Genomic DNA, 7,339 nt, shown 5'->3' with positions numbered 1-7,339 from the left:
ACTGCCGTCGTAAAACTCTATCCAGCACCAAACATCATATTCTCCTCGGTTCTTCCAAATGTGACCAACTACTTCAAAATTTCACCAGTAAAGAACCCATTTGAAGACTGTACCTTGGGATTCAAGAGAAGTGGCTACCATGTTAGTAGTAGACCCAAAAGCTCGAACCAAGCAAGTAGAAAACGAGAAGTCATCTTCCTCAACACGCAGTATCTATTGGGAACAGTTGTAGTGCTCAATCCACCTCTCCATCTTTGCTTAGTTGCAGATGTCAAGTCAAACAAGGTCAAATTTGGTGGACAGAAGAACGACTCGCAAATGGTCATCCTAACAACCAAAGAGAACACGCACATTTCGAGAGAAGTGTAAAGATTATCCAATTCTCGCTTTGACCGTCCTGTAGTGCCATCCCAGAGTGCACCAAACAGATCAGCTAGAAATGTTTTAACAACCACGTACTCACAACAATAAGGTTCGGAAGTGAAGCAGTGGAAATATGCGTCGAGACGAACACATATCGTTGGAAAATAACCGATGTGATGCCTATGAATTCTAGTAAGATGGTGATGCAATATGCTGACCTTCTGCACCAAAATCTTCACCAATCTCTTACCAAAGGACAACTCAAACTTCACCCCCACGATGAACTCTTTCTGATAAGTCTGGTAAGCTTGTGAAAAGATTATGCTCCCAACATTCATGTCCGAATCAACACGAACTGGGTGCCCACTTTCACCCAAACGATCGATTGTGAATTTCTCACTGATTAGGCGAGAAACCATGCCGAGAAGGCTAAAAGAACACTTAAGAATTTGAGGATCAAAACAAATCCATTAAATATAGAGTATAAGATATCAGGATTTAAACTAGAAACCATGCCGAGAACAAACGTTTTTTTTTTTTTTTTTTTTCCCACCCTCCATATGATATTCCAGCATGATCCAGTTCACATTGAGAAACAAACAAGCGAAGGAAGGTAAAGATGTAGAAATAGAGTCACTGTTTCTGATTATTTTGCAAATCATCACAGTATGGTCAACTGGTTTCTTAGCTAAAAAGGAAATAGGTCTAAGCTCAGGAATAGTTAAGAACTGTCAATAAGATTTGACGAGGCCAGAGACAATTTGAAATTCACAATACTTGTGAGAGCCATTTAAAAATTCAGAAATTAAACATAGAACCTCTGAATCAACAGAATGACGAAGAAGAAAGATACAAAGCATCCTGCATAAGCATGCAGTGACATGATTAGCTACCTTAAGTGATGCTCTTAAGCAAACCAAAGCTCAATGAGTCCAGAGAAGTTCAGAGTAAAGTTCAATCTTCATACAATGATGAATATGATAAAGTCTCAAGCCATTACACTGAAAATTACAAGACTGAACATTTAGGTTGCAAGCAGAGACTAAGTTCACGTTCGCCGAAAAGTACGCGAACGAGGGACTAGGGTTTACCACCAAGTACCAGACCCAGGTGAAATTCAATGAATCTGTTTATCCAAACAAAACTGGATATTCATCATCCAAATCCAACTACAACAATAACAAGAATTGCAACTCCTTTTGGAAATTGATGAGAATAGTGTCTGCTACTAAGGAGTTTCCCAAGATTTCGAAGTAGAGCCGACTCTGCCCGCAATTCCTAGGGAACGCATGTTGCAGAGTGGCATCGCCATTTCGAATCTACAGCTGGTCTTTACCAAACTTCTGCACATTGAGATTTCTAAAACACGTCGCTTCCAAGTAACACAGACTATGCTTGCCATTCCCAAAGAATACACGTCGCAGAGTATAGATCCGATGTTGAAAGTCGTCCAGCAAACCAATTCGTTTCCTATGAGGCACAATCCCGACACGAGTTCTTGAATTTCAAACAGAAGGCGACAATTTAATCCGAGAGATATTTGCACAACTGCACCGACTGGCACAAAATCCGGAAGTCGTGACATCCAAATGATGTCAAAACCAACACTTTAAGAGAATAGAAAAGAATCCTAAGTATGCTCTGAACAAACCACGCTCTGATACCAATCTGACACGCCCCGACCCTGATATTCCCTGAATACCAGGACCGACACGTGCTGGCCGACACCCGGGGGTGACGAAAGCCATTAATTGATACAAAAGCTAAGAATAAGAAATAAATAAGGGTTAGAAATTTGAAATACAATGAGTTAACAGTTTAGGAACGTGCTCAGAGCATACAACTAAACCTAATCACTAAAAGGAATTAAGATAAAATTTAATGAATAAAGGAGTGAGTCCTACATTCGAGAAGATCCGAAGATGCTGCTGCGGAAGTGTCTTGACGCCGGGATTAGGTGCCTTGATTCTAAGTCCTGAATGGGAGCGCAAAACAAAGCTGAGTGGACCAAGTTTATATATACAATAATAATAAAATAATTATCAAGACACTAACCCCCAAAGTTTATATAAACGAAAACTACTAGCATAATAAGTGATGGATTTAATAAAAATCCTAGCATGCCAAAGTATCTCAAAAAGCCATATCGCGGAATAACATCGCGGAAATCAAAACAGTAAACGCATCATAAATCGTCTCGTAAGCGCGGTGTGCTGCTAGAAAGATCACTGAATAAATATAACTCCCGGCCCAATGCCTGCACCTCAGTCTCTGTGCCCGTAGCTAGAGATAACTCCCTCCCGGCCCAATGCCTGTCTCCGTGTCCCTCAGCCTTTCGCTAGGGATTATTTCTCCCTGCCTACATGCCAACACCAGATCCTCGCCCCATGCGGCATAGTGTCTACTAGGTACGCACAACTATTTACGTCTCTCTTAAATAACCACTTCATAGCATAGGTTACCGATCATCGTCTATACTATAAAGAGGGGTTCAAAAACATGTTCTAGCATCCTATCGTCATCCATCGGATAGTCTACCAGTTCATGGTTTTTATAGAAAATACGATATATTAAAATATAGCTCAAAATAGGCTAACAATTTATTCCTCACAAAAACACGAGACGAAAATCAATATATTCAATAAACAGGCTTCACATAAATCAAATCATAAACTCGTAGGCATGCTAATCATTCATACAATTAAACTATAAAATCATGTAATTTTAGAAGGGGTCCACTCACAAATATTCCTTAGCAGAAGAATCGCGCGAATCAGGATTACGAATTTCCTTAATAGCAACTTTACCTAAGCACAAAAATATAATTAATAAATAAAAGGATTTTCTAAAATATTGAGTTTGAATTAAATTAAAAATAGGGGATTGGGATTTGGATGGGTTTAGGGTTTTGGGTTAAAAGGTTATTAGGGTGAAAGAAAGGAGTTTGGGCTTAAGCCCAAACATATATTCAACAAACACACACACACATGCACAACATGCATGTGCATGCCTAATCACACACACACACACGCCTAAGTGCACACACACACACACCACCAAAATATAAAGGCCTTAAGGCCTTATATAAAAAAGACAGGGCTTAAGCCCTTTAATTAAACCGGCCCAAGGCCTCACAAAACTAGGGCCCGAGCCCATTGGGTTTTTAAAAACTAAACTAACAAAATTAAAAGAAAAAGGGGATTGGGGATTTGGGTTTAAGACCACACGGGCCTAAGGCCCGAGGAGGAAATGGGAGAGGCCAGACGGCCTGGTGCCGAGGAAGAAGAAGGCCGGAGCTGCTACAGCTCCGGTCACCTGAAAACGGGGGCTTCAAGCTCCGATCTAGGTACGAAAATGAAGAACAAAGAGAGAGGATGAGATTTCTACCTTCCAAACACCGTAACTCGGTCGGAGGTGACCGGAATAGCCCTCGGAATGCACGGGTTCGCCGGAAAAATGGGTGTGCTCACCCAAAACGTTTCCAAGGTAAAACCTACGTAAAAATGGAAGGTTCACGCTTATAAATCACGACCAAACATTTAGCTAGGTACGAGAGTGAGAGATTAGAGACTTACCCCTACTGAAAAAGGAAGAAAACTCGTCGGAGCTTTGCTCCGTGCCGTTTACCTCACAGGGCAGGGGTCCCTGCTTCGTGGGGAGTCCCTCCTGATGGTGCTAAGGTCTTCGAGAATCCAGGGGGAGAGAGAGAGACGAGAGCTTGAGGGAGAGAGGTGCACGGGAGGGTTGAGACGAAGAAGAAGAGAGTCACGGGGTGGAGGTCAGAAAAAAAAAAAGAAAAGAAAGGGGGTTTGATGATCGACACGTGGCAGTTGGGGTGGTAAAATCAGATTTTCCAATTATTTTGAGGGTGGTTGTAACAACTTATGTATTGAGGAGCGAACCCTTATTCTATAAAAGGGACTCCCTCACCTTCATTAGAGAGCATCGCCACCAGCTGAGCAATCGCCTCGCCATGAGCATCACTCCTAACCCATCACTTATGTATTGAGGAGCGAGCCCTTATTCGATAAAAGGGACTCCCTCACCATCATTAGAGAGCATCGCCACCTACTGAGCAACCGCCTCGCCGCGAGCATCAACTCTAGCCCATCATTTATGTATTGAGGAGCGAGCCCTTATTCTATAAAAGGGACTCCCTCACCTTCAACGCCACAAGCCGAGCCAACCAAAACAACATAAGCCACAAGCCGAGCAGCCTCGCAACATGTGCTACTTCTTGTTGAGCATCATTTCACATTGAACACCGCCTCATATCGAGAATCAGTTCTAGACGACATCTAGTTACTTCGGCCCACACATGGACTGAATTTCAAGTCTCTAGCCAAAAGACTCACTTGACTGAAGACTTGGGGGACTACTGTTGGTACCACACATATTGGGCCTCAGACTTTGACACATTGGGCCTCAACATTTGGGCCTCATTACCTAGCCCATAATTATGTAAAAGAATGAGCCCCTTATTCTATAAAAGGGGACTCCTCCCCCCTCACAAAAGAGACTCAGATCTCAGACCAGGGGATACCCCCAAAACATACAAGCCACAAAGCTCATAGAGAAACTCTTTCTTTCTCTGGGGGACTCCCCCTCACACTTGTAATCCATACATTCATACAGAGAAATACAATCAACATCAGTGTGGACGTAGCCCAAACATTGGGGTGAACCACGATACATCTTGTGTTCTTTACTTTCTTGCAGATTCACGGTCGGATTTACGTTGTTCCAAGACCCCTCCGGTATTGTGCATCAACATAATCTATGTTTGAAATTCAGATTTTGATCCAACTAATATTAATATTGACCATGATATTACCAATTGGTTGTTTTGAATAGAATATATGTTAATATTAACGAGGCTTAACAGATGTGACATTTTCAATAAGTTGGATACTTGTTTGAAATGTTTAAAATGTTGAAACTAATTTGAAATGACACTAAAAGGTTGGGGAGTTTTAGGTACTTATCATTTATTATTTAATTAAAAATATTATGTTTCTTTATTTATTTGATAACAGTTATATAAATAAGGATCATCTCCGGATCCTCTTTGTGAGGATCTCAGGTATTCTCAAATCGTGTTCATTCATCGTACATCGTGCGGCCAAAAATAATTTTAAATACTTTTATTTAAAATTAAATATGAATAGTACTTGACAAAAACTGGTCGCACGATGTACGATGAACGGACATGATTTGAGGATCCCTGGAATACTTACAAAAAGGATCCAGAGAGGATCCTCATTCCAGTTATATAGCTAAATGATTCTAAGTTTGAGTCACTTTTAAAAGATGTTGTATGGGATAAACAATTACACTTCTAAAAGGTAGCTAACATTCTTAAAAAAATGTAAATATGATGGAACATCCTCCAACATTTCACAAATAATCAAGGCCCTAAAGAGATTAGCATAACCTTACCAAACCACAGAGAATTTCATAAACCTTACTAAATTCATACATAAGTGCTTGGTATAGGACTACTATGCACATTGTATGAATTGAAACTTACATATCTGAATGAAAAAAAAAATGTTTCTTTGGTATATGATATAGGTTTTCTCAAAAAGTGGCAACCACAATTATTAAGAAATATTGTACCAAATAATACATAAAATGTGTGTGTTAGTGTAACTAAATAACATTTGTATTTCATTTACAAAAGCCTAACCACTTGAAAATGTCACCATAGGAGGAAGATTAGGGATGAGAAACAGCCTATACTTGAGTTAGTCCATTTTTAATGAATAATCTTTTTGTTTTTTTTTTTTTTTTTTTTGACGAATAGTGAAGTAGTCTTGGTCTAGGTCTACGCCATGCTTAGATTTGAGTTCGTCAAACCGCTTAACTATGGAAAATTTTGTTGCTATTTGTCGAGTTGAAGTTGCTATTTGTCTAGTTGATTTTGGCCATTTCGTCGTACAAATTCTCCCGGTTATGCATTTTAGGTCACTGGCTTATATGTTATTAAGAAAAGTTTTCATATCAACATGCACTTGATTTTGACAAATATTTTTTAGTACATCGAATTCCCCATCTACAAGATTCGAACCTAAGACATCTCACTTCCAAGTGAAGATGAATACCACCAGACAGTAATACTGAGTGGTGATTTTGACAAGCATTTTTTCTCTTTACATATATTGTAAATTAAAAAACTTATTATGACACTCCTAATTGTGGATAATAAAACAAAATATGTCAAGTTTTTAATTCGAATGTTTGTGGTGAACTTGCGCCGAAAAAGGTGAATGAAGTTTTCATGTCCTCCATTTTGTGAGTTTGTGAGAACTAGGGCTAGAGTAGCTTGAAAGGAAAAGTAGGTAGGGAATGCTCTGTTGTTCTTTCCAATAACTCTTATTTGGCCTTCGTAAGTGTTTCTAACAACTTTAGAAATGGTTGGAGATGACGAGTCGATGCTGAAAAGGCTTGGCATGAGATCTTGATGTGTGGGAGCTAAAGACCCACTAGTGCAGCAAATGAGAGTGCATGAGTTGGTTATGCTTGAGCTTAGGAGTAATTTTTGGTGGTTATCGTTTGAAAGATGAGAGAGAGAGAGCTTAAAAAGGTTAAGGCTATGTAAGAAAGTCTTGAGTTATGGGTTGCAAGGAAGATGATGAAGATTTAATTGGTGGGAAAGTGAGGGAGAAGGGTTGGAGTTGTTGTTGTCAAGCTTACAACAATGCATATAGGGATTTCCAGTAACTGGGAGGAAGAATTTCACGTGGCTTACACAGTTGAAAAAACATGGTCTCTCCTTTTCGTTAGAACAATTCCACTCCTAAAAGTCCCATGCGGATTATAGGCAACTCAATCCCCCAAGTAAACAGTAATTGCCTTTAGGCCTCGTTTAGCAGTTCAGACTGTACTGATTATTTTGGTCGGATAAGATAAATAATCATCGAATAGTACTGGCTAAATAATCGGACGTTTGGTGCAATATCAGACTAATGATTGT

At 39.8% G+C, this 7,339-nt stretch overlaps 1 long non-coding RNA gene across 1 annotated transcript; it reads right to left on the bottom strand.

Moving 5' to 3' along the window:
• Window positions 1–2,269: 2,269 nt before the first annotated feature.
• On the bottom strand, window positions 2,270–4,113 carry LOC114820146 (uncharacterized). Its single transcript, XR_011574084.1, has 3 exons — window positions 3,939–4,113; window positions 3,751–3,856; window positions 2,270–2,338 (listed from the first exon to the last, which is right to left on the bottom strand). It is a non-coding gene; the product is annotated as an uncharacterized lncRNA (long non-coding RNA).
• Window positions 4,114–7,339: the final 3,226 nt, after the last annotated feature.

The sequence above is a fragment of the Malus domestica genome, chromosome 12 (assembly GCF_042453785.1).
Source record: "Malus domestica chromosome 12, GDT2T_hap1".
NCBI classification, from domain to species: domain Eukaryota; kingdom Viridiplantae; phylum Streptophyta; class Magnoliopsida; order Rosales; family Rosaceae; genus Malus; species Malus domestica.
The sequence above is the reverse complement of the archived record's forward strand: the minus strand, read 5'-3'. Positions and strand labels throughout refer to the sequence as shown.